Source organism: Acomys minous (assembly GCF_964271855.1).
Source record: "Acomys minous genome assembly, chromosome: 13".
Lineage (NCBI taxonomy): Eukaryota > Metazoa > Chordata > Mammalia > Rodentia > Muridae > Acomys > Acomys minous.
Genome location: NC_140495.1, coordinates 21,554,049 through 21,574,088, shown reverse-complemented (window position 1 = coordinate 21,574,088; position 20,040 = coordinate 21,554,049). Strand labels below are relative to the sequence as shown.

At 44.2% G+C, this 20,040-nt stretch overlaps 1 long non-coding RNA gene across 1 annotated transcript; it reads left to right on the top strand.

The window, feature by feature from the left end:
- Positions 1–12,662: 12,662 nt before the first annotated feature.
- LOC311580686 lies at positions 12,663–14,278 on the top strand. Its single transcript, XR_014773557.1, has 3 exons — positions 12,663–12,776; positions 13,423–13,786; positions 13,934–14,278. It is a non-coding gene; the product is annotated as an uncharacterized lncRNA (long non-coding RNA).
- Positions 14,279–20,040: the final 5,762 nt, after the last annotated feature.

Here is a 20,040-nt window from a genome sequence, read left to right as displayed (position 1 = left end):
TGGGAGAGCAAGGTAGTTGGCCCCTAGTTCATCTGATCTGGATAGTTTCCCCAAGCATTGTAAAGCACTGTCAGCTCACAGGCGACACTTTTGTTAAAAACATTTCTGATTTGCAACTAATGGCTTTTTTTGTGTGTCCTTCCATCCCCACTCACCCCCACACACCATGGTTATCAGATGACCTATTTTTGTTGGTGGAGTTTATTCTTGCAAAAAGTTCTTATTTATTTTCAAGTTAAATGCGATCTGACTTTTATCCCCAAAGGAACAGAGATTTCAAACCCCTGATTTGAGCAGGATTTTTGGCTTGAGTTTAGGCTTGACTCATCTCTTTGATTAAAGGCTTATCTTCTAAATAACACGTCTTAATAGTTACTCTTTCCCTTCCCAGACCTTCTAAATTTAGATAAATGAGCCCAATTATCACTTCTAGAATGTTCAGTTTCTACTCTGGTCCTCAAATTTGGTCTCTAAGAGATGTTGATCTTCTTCCTGTGGAATTATTTAAATTCTGCATTTTCCTAGTCAGTGTCCTCACTGGGAGGGAAGAGGGCGGTGTGGGAAGGGGGGGGGAGGGGCCAGCTGAGTGCCTGCTTACCAAGAACCACAAGGATGGGCCCTGGACCTCCCTCCTGGAAGCCTGGATGTGACCTGCAGGGACCTTTCCTCCACTGGGTAGTAAGATGTCCTAAAAGGGCAGTGGATGAAGGAAGGAGCCCACGAGAGTTTCATGTGTATGGACAAGGAGGCAAGAAGACAGAAGGATCACTGCAAACGGGCTGGAGGGGTTTCTGTTTGCTTGTTTGTTTTTTAAAATCCTTTTCTTTGTTGTGTCCGGAAGTGATCTAGCAACCACAATACAGAGAAATGAAGCATCCATGTAACATTTCAGTGTGTGTTCATCAAAAACCTGCTGTAGACAAGGTATAGGCCACACTGTTACCACAGGACCAAGAGGAAGGCTTGGCTTTGCAGTGATGGGGGAGGGAGGTGTGTGCTTCCAGCAGCCAGGGGCAGGGGATTTGCTCCCAACAGGCTCTCAGAGCTAGGGAAGATGGCCTGGGACTTGAGATAGCCTAAGCTCTAGACACAGGAGGAAGTGGGAGAGTTTTCCACACACGTGGGCTTCTTTCCGTTGAGCTCCCCAGCCCCACTGACCTAAGATCCTCCTTCCACAACGAGCCTGTAATGGGGTTCCCCAGGACCTCAGGAGACTAAAGCCACATTGGCTACCATGGATTTATAAGGAGAGTGGCAGTTGATTCACTAGCATCAGCATCATTGAACAGCTAGAGTACCCTAGCACCCACCAGTGTTAGCACAGAGGAAGTCGGCTCTAGGAAGCTCTGCATGGAGGATCCTCAGGCCGGCTCCTGTTTCCTAAGGCTTCTGAATACCACCTACTTGCATGTGAACTATCGTACAGGACCACATGTGGCTATCTTTTCCATCTGATCCCTAACTGGGGTACAGAGTCTGGAGTCCAAGGGGCTTAATTCCATTCCTTGGCTCTTCTCTCTATCAGCTGGGGTTGGGGAGTCATTTGGATGGCTGTCTTCTTCTAGAATGGAATAAAATAAGGGCACCTTCCTGTCCAGAAAATGCACGTGGTTTTAGGAAGTTAAAACAAGAAACACAGTGAAGCCTGTGCTTGGAATGGCCATGTGATTCCTGGCCCTGCCAGGCTGTTCCTTCTGGGAAAGACACCCTTTTTTCTGCACCCCACTTCTCTTAGCTGACCTCTGATCACAGAAACACTATCCTCTTGCAAGCATTTGCTTAATGATCTGTCCTTTCTATTCAGACTGCACAGCCCCAGGACACGGGGAACAACCAGCTTATCTTCTCAGTCGGCCACAGTGCAGTTTTAACAGAATTTTATTCAATCGATAAAAATGTTAGTTAATTTATTTTTAAATCGTGCTTTAATGAGCTAACTCCTGGTCATTTTTATCTATTCATCAAAGGCAGACTTAGCTCCTTTTACTACGTGTAAATGAAAGTGATAAAATGGAATCCTTTACCGGCATCTTCCGACTGTCTATTCGGCTGGCCTTCCAGCAAATTAGTCTGAATTTATGAGGGTTCATCTCCCTCTGTTGGGGGAAGCAGGAAGAAGGCAGTTGTGTGTTGTGAAGCCAGCCAGCACTGTGGCCAGAGGTGAGCCCTCTTCACCTAGAGCCTCCTGGTCAGCACGTGCTGACCAAGATGGACGGACACATCTTGGCTTTTCCTGTACAACACATTTCTGTGGCAACAGGCTGGCCAGCCCAGCCTCTCTCCTGGACCCTTTCAAAAAGTCTCTTATTCTTTTTCCAGCTCTTGCTTTTGTTATTTGCTGGCAATAGCCATGAAAATCTGTCTTCTGAAGTTTCTCTTCCTGGCTTCTGGCTTTTTCCTTTGTTTTGTCTCCTGTTCTGGTTCCAGGAGATGCCCACGTTGTTTTCCATCCTCCCTGCCTTCATTTATATTGCTGGAGGGGAAAAGAGGGGATTATGTGCTTTCACCGGCTCCAACTCAGCTGGTACTAGACATTGTGTAGACTGATGTTATATTAGCAAAGAGGATTATTAGTAAAACGAGGAGGGCGATTGTCTAATTCGCACCTGGAAAGCAGATCTGATGGCACTTGTACAGATCTTTAATGAAATAACATTGTTTAAGAAGTTTCCAGAGAAATTCATCACTAATTGATTTTTGAACTGTGGAAGAAGATGCCACCGAGAGATGAGATATTTGCCTCCATCTGGCCTGCACTCTTTCGATTCCTTAGTTACTTTTCCCATGGAAAAATCAATAGCAGCTTCCCAAGCTGACTTGCGGACACTAAGGCCCACGTAAAGAGCTTTTGGGGCGGGGTGTGTAAGGATGGGTGTTCAGTCTGTTTCAGCTTTCCTTCTTTGGGGGCCCTGCTGTGAATTCTTGGTGAAATCTGTGGGTGCCTATGGTAGGGCTGGAAGATTTTATTTTGTGAGCCAAGAAAAAGGTAGTGGGTGGGAGAAATGGATGTAGGCAGCAGGTTGGATGTCCTCAAATGTCTCAGTTCTGTAGTGGGCACGTAAGTACAGCCCTCCCTCGTCTCCCAGGATGGCCTCAGCACCGCTGCTTCATACATGTTCATACAGTCATCGCTGGAGACCATGGGTAGATTTCCCTCATTCATATGTAAAGTATAAATTTTAAAAGCACCACACATAAAATTTTGTGTAAAAATGTTGGCCTGAAATACGTAAGTGAACTATAAACAGCGCTAACTATTCAAAGCCAGCTCCGTGGCAGGTTTTCTAGCATTTGCCACTGCCTGTCTCTCTTCACAATCCCTGAAGCTGCTACCTCTCAGCCTTGAACTCCTTGGCTGGGTGGCAAGAAGCTTCCTGTCTTCCCACCTTGCTGATAGTGCATCTCAGCAGCTCTCTCCAAACTTAAAGGTTATAGGGGATCGGGAGATCTCAAAAAGTCACGCTGGCTTAGTGGGCCCTATCTCAACTGTGGCCTGTGAACATATTAAGGTGGGTTGGCCATATTTGTTGTGGTCTCTCTCAACTAAGAGCAGTCTGGCCACGCCCTTTCCTGCAGGCTGTTGATGCACCAGGACTTTCCTTTTGTCAGAGCTCATAGCTATCAAGAAGGAAGAACTGGACAAGGAGGCTCAAAATACAATGAACTCCTAGAGGGTAGGTACCTCAGTCAATCTTGGGGTTCCAGGGATGATTTTCTGAGGTAGGGTTGTTTGGCTGAGTCTTAAAGAAGGGATAGGTACACACTCACTCTTTAAATTTCCTTAAATTGATTCATATGCACCCAGTGGTGTCCACTCTGGCCTTTGTTATAACATGATTTTTTTTTTTAAATAACATGATCTTTTCTCCCAACCATTCTCTTGAATTATACTTAAGTTTACCCTGCTGCCTATTCCTCCCTGCAAACTCTGGCTGTTATGGGTCCAGTGGTCTGGCTTTCAGTATGTAGTTGATAAAAGTTCCAAAATTAGTTCTTAAGATGTTATTTACATTTCAAAATTTCTAGAAATCAGTACAAGGGGCTGGGGATCAGACACAGGGACAGGTGGATGGGAGAGGGAGGGACTGTTGGTGTGGGGATTTCTTTGATTCTTTGTATTATGTTTAAGGAGCCACAAGTTGAGGCTAATGTAAGGCTAGCTTTTCTGGGTGTTTTAGACCTTGTTGGCCTCCATAGGGGCCTGGTTAGAGTGGGGTGCAGGGGTGGGGGTGGGAGACTGCCTGTCTCTGAATTCTAGTCTGGAGACTTTGACAAGGCAAAGGACACTGGATTCAAGGTCTCCTGTGGAATGTGGTGGCTAAGGCCTTGGCTTCCATGTCACAGAATTCTTGCCTCTCTGAAAATCACAAGGGTTGAAAGCCACCTCTGTGAGCTTCTATATTGTTACCATTCTGGAAACACCTGCATCAAATGCTCACTCTTTCTGGTTGTCCCCTACCTCTTCATTGTTGGGATTAAAGACATGTGCTGCTATGCCCAGCCCAAGAGTTGCTTGAGGGCCCCAAGTCATTTCTATGACGTGACATATAGTGAGCTCTGTACTTGGATTTTAATTAATCCCCTCACCAGCTCTGTGAGGCTAATGCTGATATTCTAACACATCCGATAAACAATCTGAGGCTTTGGGAGGTAAAGCTGTCTTGCCTAAGGGCATACAACTATGTAAAATTTGGGGTAGAGTTTCTTTCCATGTTAGTGACTGTGCCCACTTTAAACCTTTCTATTTCAGTGGACTTGAGTAGTCTGTGCACTGTTGCCATAGTGTAACGAAGGGGAGGAGAAGCTGATGGGGTTTGAGATCTGAACAGTCCATGGTATTATTCCTTGTGGTTTGAACATGAGGCAGTGTTGGGTAAGGCTGGGAACACAAGGAACTTGCTATTTATGGGAACATATAGCTAAAGGTGTTTGAACTAGAGAGACAGCATGGGGAGAGAGAAGGAAAATGGGTAAGTTAAAAAGATGACTGAATAGTTGAGAGCATGGCTTTGGAGTCATAGAAACGGAGAAGTAGGGAACTGTTCCTTCACAACTAATGTAAGAGAACAGTAAACAGGGATGTACTGGTAGGGTCTAGCTTTGCAGGTGACGGCAAACTCATGTAGATGTCCATTAAAGGTGACACATGGGAGACTGGTGAGATTGGGCCATTGTCAAAGGTGGGAGTTAGGTTAGCTTCTAGGAAAGAGTTCTTGGACACAAGGCATTTCTATTACAAGCAGAGGTGCTCAAGGCCTTCAGGACATGAATCCAGCCACTGGGCACCAGCATCCTTTCAATGTTTGGGGAAATGTCTTGCTCTCTGCATCTTTTTCTTCTCTAGAGGGGCACCAGAAGTGTTGTATAAACTGAAGACCCGAGATCCCCGTAGCCAGGAGCACCTGGCTCAGGCTTCAGTAGAGGCCACCGAGGCCAGGAGGCAGCCCTGCAGCTCTTCTAGCCAGGGAAAGGCAAGTCGCTTGGTACTCAGAGACAGAAATTGCTGGCAGGAACACACAGTGCCCAGGGCTGTTGGTGATGCCGGTGGTTCCTGTGTCAGGAGCCTGATGGTGGGGACCCTTGGGAAGCAGTGTGGAAGATGGTGCAATCTTTCTATGTTTCCTGTTTCCAGGGCTTCCAGAAGCATCCCCAGAGAATGATCAGTTTGTTTCACTACATTTCTTTTCTCCTTAAATAGCTCCGGAGAGTTCTTTTGTCCACAACTAAGAACCTTGACTGGTACAGAAGGTAACCAAGAGAGCTTCTGAAGATGTCTGGAAATAGAAAAAAGCACTCATCTGTCAGTCCAGCACAGTCAGAACACGCTTTGGTCAGGGCTCATGGTTACAAGCAACAGAAACCAACTTTGCCATTTCAATAGAAGAGGAAGTGTTTGGAGAGTCAACAGATGCTGGAGAATTAGGATGAGAGCTTTTGCCTTAAGGGTCCCCTTGTACCAGGGCAGCTAGGCAGGGAATAGCCTTTGATGCTCCAGGGTACCACCTGACCTGTCATGAGACACCAGGAACTCGAGCCTTTGTGGCTGACAAGAAGAAACCTGACTGTTGAGGGTCTTGATGATACTTACCTCAAGGTTTGGCTTCCAGAGTATGAAGATAGAATCTCCACTTTTAGGATTTCCGAGGTTGAAGGTCTGGGCTCTGTATCTCACTAGTGACATAGAGTAAGTAGCATTATGGCAAAGTAGAGAGGAGATAACCATGTCTGTTAGAGCTTCTGGGGGATATAGCCAGGTACATCCTTGTTAACCTTTGCATTGCTACATATGAATGTGTTTAGGCCTGAAACATTTCCTCATGTACATTTAAAAGTCCTCACAGCCTGCCTCATTATGAAGTAGGCCCTGTCTTGGGGTTTTGTGTGTATGTGTGTGTGTGTGTGTGTGTGTGTGTGTGTATGAGAGAGAGAGAGAGAGAGAGAGAGAGAGAGAGAGAGAGAGAGAGAGAGAGAGAGAATATGAGGGGTGCGTACCTGGCAACCTGATGGGGATTGCTCTCTTGACCTGGATCCTTTGCCTATGTGCAAAACATCTCTTTCTTAGTTGTCCTGGTAGTATCTATAGCTGTTGGGGAGCAGTCGTAGGTATCAAAGTTGATCTTGCCCTGTTTATTCTCCATGTGAGCAAAGCACTATCCCTTCCATTGCCTGTGTGAGACATGCCTTCCTTAGTGACCTCGCCATCCAGAAAGCATGCAGAGGATTAACATCCTAAGACTGTTGTCTCCTTCTTGTATGTAAGAGGTCCATTTGCTTAATAAAAGCATATGCCTATAGCTTTTGGTGCTGTAACACATTGAGCTATCATAGAAAAATGGTAAGTGTTGCCATGGTTTGAATTTTAAATGTTTCCTAAAAGGCCATGCACTAAAGAGGTGATTTGAGCTGATGAATTGTTGGGAGGTGATGGAAACAGTAGGAGGTGTGGTCTAGCAGAACAAAGCTAGGTCATTCTAGACTTTTACGTATTAATATGCTCTGAGTTGAAACATCCCATTGGCTAGGGAGGCTCAGGAAGTAAACAACTCACAAGTCTTAGGAAGTCCTTAAAACTTAAAAGATTCATAAAGTTCTTCTTTCTCCAATGTCATCTAAGTAGTAAAGACTGCTGAGGAGAGAGAAGAAACTGTGACTTAGTAGGTTACATGTACATCAGGCAGTGCGCTCTGTGAATTCAGCTTTGGTGAGCCATTTATAGGTAGGTATTTTTGGTGATGAGAGGGTGAGCTTTTTGGTAAGGAAGTTGCCTTTGAGTTATCCTTGTAATGTAAGTAACTGCTTACCCGTACTTCTATAAATAACCCCAATGAACTCATTGGTTTACCAAGTTTGGCTATGATGGAACTGTTGCTTTGGTCTGTCATTGGTGCTCTATGTGGATTGGGTAGATGTTTGTTCACAGCTCACCAGAGAAAGCCACACAAAGGTACATGACTTTATAAAGAATATCATATCTCCATCCCCCTTTCTCTCTTTGCTGTCTGTTGCCATGAAGTGAGTAGCTTTGCCACACCATCCACCCCCTGCCATGATGTTCAACCTTATCACAGGTCTTAAAACACGGAGCCAACCAATCATGAGCTAAGTCCTATGAAACCATGAGCTCAAATGAATAATCCTTTAAAACTGATTTTCTCAGGTGTATTCTCACAGTAATGAAGATATAAGTAATGCAAACTTCTAGCAGCTAAAGAAACCTACATGTCGCAAGACTCAATTGGTATAGTAAAATAGTCACTTATTCCATCCCGATTTAATTATTCATTTATATGGTTGATTCTTTTGTTTTGTTTTGCTTTTCGAGATAGGGTTTCTCTGTATAGCACTGGCTGTCCTGGAACTCACTCTGAGATTTGCCTGCCTCTGCCTCCCCACGTGCTGGGATTACAGGCATGCGCCACTATGCCCAGCTAGATTCAATTAAAAAACAAAACAAAACAAAACAATTGGTTTCTCTTTTTCTATTCTGAAGTAACACTATAACAATAGAATCATATGCATCAAAATCCATTCTTTCACCCTTCTATCTATTTTCCCACTCTGAAAGCAGTAATAGTCCTTCTGAGCATGCAGAAGTCAGAAGAGGATGTTGGATCAAAACTGGAGTCAGAGATGCTTGTGAGTCACCATGGGGGTGCTTGGAACTGAACCCTGGTCTTCTGTGATAGCACCAAGTACTCTTAACTACTGAGCCATTGCTCCAGCCCAATTTTTAAAATTTCCCTTAGTTTTAAGGTGGTAGAAGTCAGTGATGTCTTTTTGGAAGGGATGCGTATGGAGGGACTTGAAATTTTTTCTTTAATTTTAAGTTATGTGTATGTATATTATATCAGTATATGCATGTGTGTGAAGGTGCCTGAAGAGGCCAGAAAAAGGGTGTTGGGTACCCTAGAGATGGGGTAACAGGCAATATGCACCGCCTCAAATGGGTACCAGGAACTGAAGCCCGTTCTCTACAAGAGCAACATCCCATCTCTTCATCCCTGTGTTGAAGGTTTTAATTGAGATGACTGAGATGAGTTTAGCCTTATAAGTGAAGTTTGCTAGAAGACCTTTCCAGCTAGAAGGAAAGACTTCTGAGAGCCTGGAAGTGTAACACTGTCCTTGGACATAACGGATGGGGAGTTACTAGAGAGTGAATACTCTTCAAGGACGGAGATGATGAGGGGGCGGGACCTGGAGATCCCAAGCAGCCCATTCTAAGGATCAGGGAGAGTAAGATGTCGTTGGCTGAATTGGGAGTGGGGCCCAAGAATTTGTGTGTCTAAGCAGTTTCCAAGGGCTGACCACAGGTTGAACTGCTTCGCTCAAGAATAGACAGGAAGGGAATACTTCTGAGGACTCAGTAGGAGGCCTTGGCACTCACTGGGCAGGAGACACTAGGCTCTGGTTACATTCGAGGTCAGGGCGCCAAGCATGATGGGAATAGGGTGGAGTAAGTGAGATTTGATGCAGGAGGAAGTGCTCTGTGTGAGGTGTAGGAGGGGTGTGGGGGTGAGAGGAAGGGGTGTTGGGAAGACTCTCTTGTCCTAGGCCCTGAGAGAATAAGTAGAAACCAGCCATTTCCTAGTCCAGTCCTTTTTTTTTTTTTTTCCTGGTGGACAACATATAAGCCAAAGAGAGAGCAAATGGCCAGTATTGTTCCCTGAGACCGAAGTCCCTGGCTTTCACAACACAATCTAAACTTTTGTAAGTTAATTTGGAAACAGAAGAAAACAAAGCCCTGGGTCCTCCCAGCAACGTCTGGATAGACTCACTGCCTTGGCTTCCTCTTCCCTGGCCTGCCCGTGGCCCAACATGCATGCAGAGCCAAGACCACTAAAGAAGGTCCCTTCTACCCACACAGTCCTGGACAAGGTTCCTAAAGAGAGAGAGGTCAATCTTACCAAAGGAGTTCCATATCCTGTAGTTGATTTCTTTTCAGCCCTAGCCCTTGGTCATAGGAGATTTTTTTCATAGCTCAGAGACCCTACCAGGGACATATTTGCTGAAACAATGAGACAAGACTGGGAAATTAGGGCATACTCTTTGAATTCCCAAAGGGGAGAGATATAGAATGCGGACATCCCTTTTCACACTCACAGACACTGGAGTGCACTGACTGCAATGGAGATCAATCTTAAGCCCCCAAGGGCCCCTTTGTCTCTCTGAAGCACTTATTAAATGCATCCGTGTTTCTCCTGGCAGCTCAGAGTCATCTAGAAGGGGAACACAATGGAATGTCAGTCAGTATTTGTTACTGTCAGAGCCTTCCTGCAGTCCACTTTGTGTTTCTTGTCTTTTGGGAGCCCATTTTATCCACTTTCTGTGTGCAAAGCCATTAATCTTCCCCCTGGCTTGGGTGCTATGCATTGCTGACAGCCAGGGTCCTGGCTTCGTAGACTCCTAGGTAGGGGCGTGTAGTAATGTGACAGAGCTTTGATTAGAAAAAAAGGAAGAGTTAGCCAATCCTTAAAGAAGCCAGAGGAGGAGGGTTCAGGTGTCTGTGGCCCCAGAAGGTGCTGGGATCCATGGAAAAGGTCAGTCTGATTTTGAATCATCTATAGTGCACCCTGACACCAAAATATACTCACTCCCATGCAGAGTCACTTGATAAAGAGGCTAATGAAGTGGAAAGATGTCAACAGCTAAGCGAGCCAGGCTCTCGGGGATGCATGCGCCATGATCCAACCTTCCGTTGCCATGGATACCGGGAAGGCTTGGCTTCTTTCTTCCTCTCTTTCCTTTTGGAAAGTCTCTCCTTGGTAACCTTGACCCTTTCACATTGGCAGGCAGAGATAAGGAATTCCATTTTCCCTTATCTGGTCATGGTTGGCTGGTAGAGTCTGATGGGTCTGTGATGGGGGAGGGGTGCTGGCCAGGGGCTCCGGAGTGCCTTAATTCAAATGCATGAAGTGGAGGGTGGGAGGCAATAGAAAAAGAACAGTTAATTAAGGCTGATATTGCAGAGAAGGTTGTTTTCTGAATAATAAATTCTGCAGACTTCAAAAACAAGTGCAATTAAAGGAGTGCAAAAAGGAGAGGCAGTTGAAGGGCAGAGGAGGACCAATTTGGTCACAGGATAGTTTTGGGGAGTGTGAAGTGGGGGATAGAGGCAGATAAGAGGCCATCACCATGCGGAGATCTTAATAATACTTCTAATAAGTACTGTGCTTGATGAGAGCTTAAGTCCGTGCTGCACATACAAATGCCTTTGTCTTAAGACATGGAGTCAATGGTGTCTGAGCAAACGGAGACATTGATCCTGATAGGGAAGTTGCCCTTATGTTGATAAAAAGGCACTTTTTTTTTGGTTTTGTTTTCAATTTAAGCTTAGAAATCTAATCCCTGGGTAGATCTTTCTTAATCATATTGAACATCACTTCCCAGGTCATGTATCCACTGGATCACTATGTTCTCTGTGCCTTCTAGAAAGCATGGCTATTCTAGAAAATAATGTACTGGTCCCTGGACCAGTTAAACCCCTTAGGGATGGCCAATCGTTCTTGAGTGAGACAGTGGTGAGTGGCCAACAAGATGTGGTACCCCTGACTTGCCTGTGAATATTATGGTTAGGATATATTCTTAAAGAAAAATGGAGTCTGGCTTCATCAAATGCTTTTGCTATATAAACACCTTAACCAAGTTACAATCAGGAGGAAAGAGCAGTATGTTCCTTTAAAATTTGTCATAATAAAGGTGAAAAAATCTTAGCACATTCTTTGTCTGTATAGTGTGGTCTGGAAATGAAGTATCTTCCAATAAAGTTTCTATGTTGAAGGCTTGGTCCTCAGTGTGAATGTTTGGAAGTGGGGCTTGAGGGAAGTGCTTGGACCACAAGGGCCTAGTCTAACCACTGGGATAATTTATTTGTATGTACATACTTTGATAGTGTTATTGGGAGATGGAAGAAGCTAGGAATGGGACCAAGAAGATCACGAGTGGCATCTGTTTTCTGGGTACATCTTTCTCTCTGTCTCCTGGTGGGCATGAGATGAACAACCTTCCCCCACTGTGCTCCCTAGTGTGATAGTTTTGCTTTGCCACAGTCCTAAAGAGCAATGGTATCAGCTGACTGGAAACCACAGTCCCTGAAGCTGTGAGCCATGATAAACCTTTCCTCCCTTACTTTGTGTGTGTCACTGACACAATAGTGATCAAAACACAATGTCAGGAGATATAGGTGAGTAGGAGTTGGAGATATCAAATTTTGCCAAGATGCCATGAAGGAAGCCCCCACAATCCCTGTGGTTGGAAAGGCGGGAAGGTTCTCTGTATTTTCCCCATCTTCCTATCCTTACCACTTTTCTAATGGAAAATTCTGGTTGTGCCTGGAGTGATCTGATTGAGGGTCATATTGTTTCATCCAGTTGAACAAGAAAGGGCTTGTGGTGGGGGGGATATAGTTAGCAGAAGAGATTTTGCCTAGCTTCACACAGACAGATTATTTGTAGAGATTTCCTGATAGGAGTCTTCAATTAAAAAAAAAAAACGGCCCAGCTGTTGGCAAGATATGCTCATTGGGGCAATAGTGGCATGAAGGTTAATGGGGACAGTGGCTGATAACTTTCCCATTGGATTTAAGGTCCATCCAGACAACAGAAGGGTCTGACAAACCTGGTACTGCAAATCTGGCTAGGAAGGGAAGTTTGGGAGGCCATAGGCTTTAAAGAGGAGCTTACTACTATTATTTTGCTAAATACTGTTTTACAGTTTGCTAACTAGTATAACCTTCTAAGTATTCATCCCTATACCCATAAGTTATAGTATAGCTCTTGGCCCTCGTTAAATAATCTAATTTTTGTAGCAAATGGCAGTTAATACAGAAACTCACAACTAGTTGAAGTGCATAGCGCTTCACTGACAAGGTTCAGGGAACATTGGGGGTTAAGTAGAAACTTCATTACAAGGCAGAGGTCCAGATTTCTGTTGGGGAGGATTGCTTTAAAAAAAAATGTTGTTTTCTGAATATCGATTTAGCTGTTGAACTCCTGAACTCACAGCAGCCATGGCTGCCTGCACAAGACCTGCACAAGATCAAGCCAATCGTCATTCCGGCACAGATAAGGAAGCAGCTTACAAAACCTCACCCATAGCAGAGGAACCATTGGCAATTGATGAATGCGTGTGGAGAGACTGTTAGTTTTCTTTGAGGATGTGGCCCATGGTAGGCTGCCCACACGCCGGTGGAAGGCCCTCCACCCATGCACATACAGGGAGCACTAGCTGTACTCTGTGGGTTCTGAAAAAAGAGGCCGTGAAGAAGTTGAGAAGGAAAGGTGAGAGTCTGGTAGGAGTTAGGAGATTAGGGAGTTGAAATAATCCGAATATATTGTATACATTTTTGAAATCATGAAAGGATATAAGCAAAAGAAAACAACATATGAAGCATGCTCAAGAAATTATACTACGTCTATAGATGTAGTATGATATAGTTAAGTGAAAGAATGAAGAAATGACAGACTAACATGGAAAATATTTCAGCTGTCATCCTTAAGTGAAAAGAGCAGTAGCCCAGCAATCTATATATTTTATTTTAATGTATATTAGCAAAAAGGATAAAAATGAAGAACATACATGCTCACATTTGTGTGAGACTTGAAATATGCCCCATATGTTCAAGTGATGGAACCGTTGGTGTCCAGTTGGCAACGCTGTCTTAGAAGGTTGTGGAACCTTTGGAAGGCAGGGCCTGGTGGAGTAAGCGGATCTCTGGAGAGCTGGCTTTGAGCTTTATAGAACTACATACACACTTCCTGTCCTGTTTCTACTTCCTGATCCACTTAGATGAAAGCAGGCAGCCATATGCTCCTTGTGCATGGCCATGAGCCACTCTTGCTGCTGTGAAGGACTTTATCCCCCCCAAAGTGTGATGAGACAGAACTAAGTCCTTCCTTCCTTATGTTCCTTTTGTCTTGCAACTAGTACTGAGCGCTGATGCCAAGAAGTGATGCTGTGGCTAGGAAGCACATGGAAGACTGGGACATGCAGGCTGGAGAAGCCCTAGATTCCTATAAGCAACTCTGATGGAGGTTTGGAAGACTAGCATGCGGATGGAAGTGCTGAGAGTAACAGCTGAGCTCACAAGGATTCAGAGGAGAATCAGGACTGGATGGAAAACTTAGCTAGAGGCCACTCATGGTACATTCTGATAAAGAGTCTGCCTCCCTGCTTCCTGAGAATTGGAGTGATGTTGAATTCAAAAGTAGCGGACTGACTTATTTGGGGGAGAAAATTTCAAGATGATGTAATACCCAGGCTATAGCGTGGTTATTGCTTCCTAGTTTTGGTGAGTTTTATAGTGAGAATTCAAAGCAGAAAGACACATGTAATGTACAGGTTGGTGAGGGGGATGGGCGGGTTTAAACTTGTTAACAATGATGGATTAGACAAGCAACTGCAATTTTTTTTTATTTTTATTTTTTTATTTTTTTAGAAATCAGCTCTATTAAGAAGCAGCCATGAACTTTGCCCTGGGAAAATCGGAAAAAGGCAAGATGAGAGCTCTAGGGTACAACAATACAGACTCTTTTGAAAAACCATTTGAAAAGAGGCTGAACAGAGACCCTCCTAGCATCCTGGTCAAGCAGGGATGTCTAGAGAAGTGTTTTCCCAGGTTCAGTCTAGATCCAAACTCTAGTCCTCATGCTGGGAACTCCATGAAACAGAGAGAGCACAGCAAGTGAGCGAGGCTATAACACCAAGACCTGCCCCGAAGGAGACCTGCTTCCTCTAGCTAGTTCCACCTCCTAAAGGTTTCACAACCTCACAAGTAAATCATCACAAGGTAAGGCCAAGTGGTGTGTGTGTGTGTGTGTGTGTGTGTGTGTGTGTGTGTGTGTGTGTGTAGAGCTAGTTGGGAACATTTTACACTTAAACCATAAAATCCAGCCCCCCATCCCGTAAGTGAATGGCCATCCCATAAGTGAATGGATATAAAATAGATCCATGCTAACTTCAAACATCCCATAGTCCTAGTTATAATGCTCTTCAAAAGTCCAAAGCATCACAAACCCATAGTTGTGAGGTTGTGTGTGTGTGTGTGTTACATGTTTCCAGTGTCACAATGTAAGCACCACCAATGTAACAATGTAAACATCACCATTGCTACAGAAGAATGGCAGGACAAGATAGTACAGAAAGATCAGGCCAAAACAAGGCAAAAAAACCAACAGAGGGGCTTGGGATGTATTTCAGCTGAAACAGTGCCAGCCTGCCTAACATGAGTCACATTCCAGTTACTACAGCCACAAGCCATGCTAGTTGCATGCCTTTGCCGCCATGCTAGTCGCACGCCTTTTCTGCCATGCTAGTTGCATGTCTTTGCTGCCATGCTAGTCGCACACCTTTTCTGCCATGCTAGTCGCACGCCTTTGCCACCATGCTAGTTGCATGTCTTTGCCACCATGCTAGTTGCACGCCTTTGCCACCATGCTAGTTGCAAGCCTTTGCCTCCATGCTAGTTGCATGTCTTTGCTGGCATGCTAGTTGCATGCCTTTTCTGTCATGCTAGTTGCACGTCTTTGCTGCCATGCTAGTTGCATGTCTTTGCCACCATGCTAGTCACACGCCTTTGCTGCCATGCTAGTTGCATGTCTTTGCTGCCATGCTAGTTGCACGCCTTTGCTGGCATGCTAGTCGCATGTCTTTGCTGCTATGCTAGTTGAATGTCTTTGCTGCCATGCTAGTTGCACACCTTTGCCGCCATGCTAGTCGCATGTCTTTGCTGCCATGTTAATCACACGCCTTTGCTGCCATGCTAGTTGCACATCTTTGCTGCCATGCTAGTTGCACACCTTTGCCGCTATGCTAGTTGCACGCCTTTGCTGCCATGCTAGTTGCACGCCTTTTCTGCTATGCTAGTCGCATGTCTTTGCTGCCATGCTAGTTGCACGCCTTTGCTGCCATGCTAGTCGCACGCCTTTTCTGCCATGCTAGTTGCACGTCTTTGCCACCATGCTAGTTGCACACCTTTTCTGCCATGCTAGTCACATGCCTTTGCTGCCATGCTAGTTGCATGCCTTTGCCGCCATGCTAGTTGCACGCCTTTTCTGCCATGCTAGTTGCACGCCTTTTTTGCCATGCTAGTTGCATTTCTTTGCTGCCATGCTAGTTGCACGCCTTTGCTGCCATGCTAGTCACACGCCTTTGCTGCCATGCTAGTTGCACGCCTTTGCTGCCATGCTAGTTGCACATCTTTGCTGCCATGCTAGTTGCATGTCTTTGCTGCCATGCTAGTTGCATGTCTTTGCTGCCATGCTAGTTGCACGCCTTTGCTGCCATGCTAGCTGCACGCCTTTGCTGCCATGCTAGTTGCATGCCTTTGCTGCCATGCTAGTCACATGCCTTTGCTAGCAAGCTTGACCATATCTCTTCAGAGTGTGGACCAAAATAAACTTTCCCCACTTAAGTTACCTCTTGTCAGCTCTTTGGTTTGGGATGAGAAAAGTGAGAATATACTACATCTCAGTGGCCAGTGAAGCCTGTGCTTAGGCATAGAGGCACATGTGAGGCAACCTAAGGGGGCCCAGAGGAAAGTAAATGCCAGCAGTGTTATGGTGTGTATATAAAATAGGTTCCTAGATTGAGACCTTGGTCTCCAGCCCATGGAGCCATTTTGATTAATGATGGGCATTTTAGAGGAGGAGACCCAGTCGGATGATGCAGGGCTACGGTGCCACGTCTCAGAGGGGTATCTTGTTCCTGTCCATCATGAGATGAGCAGTGTTCTTCCATCACGGTATTGCTGCCTTGCCACAGCCCTAAAAGCAATGGAGCTATCCCACCTTGCTCTGGCATCTCCAAGACTATGGCCCAAAATAAGTCCCTCCCACCTTTCTCATAGGTAGGTGTTTGTCACAATGATGAAAACTGCCTCCAGCTTGAGGAAAGACTTAATAGTGTCCTGTAGTATGAATTAACATTCCCGGCTCACGGACTAATGTTAGCAGAACGAAGACCGCATTGGCTCAGCGTGTTTGAGCACAAACTCAAACTAATTCTGGTTGAACATTAACATATGTAGACATAGGACTGCAGAGATGGCATAGAATGGTGGCTCTCAAGCTTCCTAATGCTGGGGCCCTTTAATACAGCTCCTCATGTTGGGTTGACCCCCCCAACCATAAATTTATTTTTGTTGCTGCTTCATAGCTGTAATTTTGCTACTGTTATGAATCATAATGTAAATATCTGATATGCAGGATATCTGATATGTGACACCCCCCACCCCCCACCCCCCCCCCCCCCCCCCCGTGAAAAGGTCATTTGACCTTCAGTGGGCCTGTGATCCCACAAGTTGAGACCCACTGGCATAGACCATAAGTTAGTTGATCAATAAGTGTGAGGGCCAGAGATTGGATCTCTGGAACCTACATAAAAGCCAGGTAGATGTTCAGCCACCTGTATCCCAGCATTGGGAAGCAGAGGTTCCCCCTAGGGGAGCTGGCTGGCTAGACTAGCTGAAACAGGAAGCTCCATGTTCAGTGAGAGGCTCTGCTTCAGTATGTTTGAAGAAGACACCCATTATCAACTTTGGGACCCCATCCCCCAACATGCAGACATATGCACACGAATTCCTACACGCAGAGGCGAACATGCATACTCATATGCATGCAACACACACACACACACACACACACACACACACACACACACACACACACACTGATATAAAGGCATTAGGGTGACCTTAGGGAGCCAAACCATAAAGGAAACAGATACCAGATATATCTTCAGGTGGGTGCTAGGAGGAGCCAGACGTCAATGACACTGTTCAGACAAGTTCCTGAACAAATAAATATGCAAGAAAATCAATAAGAAGGATCCTTCGGTGGGTGTGGACAAAATACACAGCTGCTGAAATATGCTATCTTAGAGACCTAGGACTTAATAAAAAATTATTAGCTAAAAAAGTAAATAAGAAATTTGACTCATACTCTGTAAAAAGAGAGTAGTCAATAGAAATGGTCTCTGAGTTCCTCTGGAGGTTAGATTTAATAGACAAGGACTTCAAATCAGCCGTTGGAAATATATTAAAAGTAATGAAAAGAAATCACATTTAAGGAATTAAACAGATGCAGAATAACAAGGGTTCAGTGAGTAGAGACTCTAAAGGAAAAAAATTTTTATTAAAGATAGAGGAAAGTCAGGGGTTGGAAAGTATAGTGACGTGGTGAAAATCTGACTGGTTAACTCTGCAGTGCTGTCACAGAACACCAGAAGGAACAGCTTTTAAAAAAAGGAGAGAGGATCTGCTCCAGCTCATGGTCCCAGAGGGCTAAGTTCAGGCTTTCTTGGTGACATTATTGTGAGCCTGTGGTGAGGAGAGGTAAGGAGCCAGGGTAAGATACTCCTAAAGACGCACCTCAGAGGTCCGCTTCCTGCAACAAGATCCTACACTCTCTAGTCCATAGGCAGGAACTCGTCAATAGATTAACCTGTGGTTGGTTTCAGCACTTCAGCATCTGGGCACCTCCCTTAGTCCTGCCTCATGGGGAATCAAATCACGAATGCACAGGTTATCTGGTGGGGGTGGTGGGGAGATCCTTCAAGTCCCAACCACAGCAAAGAAAGAATGTCAGAGTTCAGATGGAAGAAAAAAAGAAAGGCACATTTGAAAAATAAACCAATAGTAATTACGTAGACTGAATAATAGAAAGAAGAGAAAAAGCGAACACACCTTATAGTCCTGTGGGTCAGCATTAAGCATGCCACCAGGCTTGTAATGGTCCTCTCAGAAAGAGGAGAGATGATGTTCAATTTGAACATCGCCACCTCCCAAGCAGGATAAACATGAAGAAATCTACAGATACATTTTAACTCAACAGTTAAAGCCCAAAACAAAGAGAAAGAAGTAAGGCAAGCCATTCCTCACATTCAGGGAAATATTTGATCTACCCTTTTGCTGATTTCTTATCTGAACCAATGGATTCTCAAAGGCAGTGGAATGATATTTTTTAAAGAGTTTAGGGAAAAAAATTGAAACTAAATGCATCATGACTGTTAAAAAAAATGAAGAACAGAAATATGTCTAAATAAAACACGCATTGGAAGTAGTTGTTGCACCAACTTACTGCATGAGAAACACTGGAGCAAGTTATTTGGCCTGAAAGGATGAAAACAGATATGGTAAATTAAGTTAACAGGGAGAAATGAATAGTTGTGGACATGTGGACGTTTATAAATGAAACATGCTTCAAAATTACTCATAGTTAAAAAAATGAGTACAAAGAAACATTCAAAGTATTTTGAGCTGAATGAAAATAACAATATAATGTGTCACAGTTCATGAGATCGAAATAAAGCAATGCTTTGAGAAAAAAGTGTGTGTGTGTGTGTGTGTGTGTGTGTGTGTGTGTGTTAACATGTGAAGGTAATACAGGTCAATATTGGGCGCTTTCCTTAATCCCTCTTCACTTATATTTTAAGGCAGAGTCTCACACTAAACCTGCAGCTCACCGGTTGGCTAAATTGGCAGGCCAGCAAGCTCTGGGAATCTGTTAGTTTCCATAAATGTTGAGGTAACAGGCACGCTGCCACACCCGGCTCGTACATGGATGCAGGGGCTCTGAAGCCAGGTTCTCATGTCTATGTGGCAAGCCCTTTACACACCAAGCCACCGCCTTAGCCTCCAGCTAATAGTTTTAAAGCCAACATTAAACAATAGTTTAAAGCCAACATAAATTAATACAACTCTATCTTCTGTATTACTATACTAGAGAAAACTAAGTTCTAAGCGTGTGTGTGTGTGTGTGTGTGTGTGTGTGTGTGTGTGTGTGTGTGTGTGTGTTGGGGTTGAGGAGGACTGAGTAGAGTGGAAATCAAAGGATAGAGGGTAGAAAAACATGGAGCAAATCAATTCGACTAAAGGTTGTTTCTTAAAAAATTTTTTTTAATCAAGTTGAAAAGTTCTGTATTAATTTCCCACTGCTGCTGTGGTAAATGGCTGCAAACAAGAATGGTTACAGTGATGCTTTCATCACTTTCAAACTCAGGATGTCAGGAGTTCGACCACAGACTTCTTACTACATCAGTAAGGAACATTTGTAAGGGTGCAAACCCCTGGAGCCGAAGGAAAATAACAATATAATGTATCCTGGTTTATAAGATGGAAATACATTTATAATCTGGTTATAAGAGACTTTTTTATTTCACAGTGGACATCTATAAAAAATTACAGCTGAACTCTGTATTGATGATGTATCAGGAACAAGTCAAGGAAGTCCACTCTTGTCACGCCCACTCCATCTTGTATTATACTTTCTCTCAATGTAATAAAGGAAAAAAAATGAATGAATGAATGAAGATGCCTTGACCAGCACATTAGAAATAAGGCTGCCTTTATTTATAGATATTATGACCCAATATATAGAAAATCTTAGGGAGTTTATGAAGAGGCTACTAGAACTAATAAACAAGGTTAGCAAGGCTACAAGATATAAGCTCAATACAGAAAAAAATATTTCTATTCCAGTAATAAATAATTTAAAATAAAAAAATCTTACTATTTGCCAAAGTGCCACCAGGGTAAAAATATTTAGA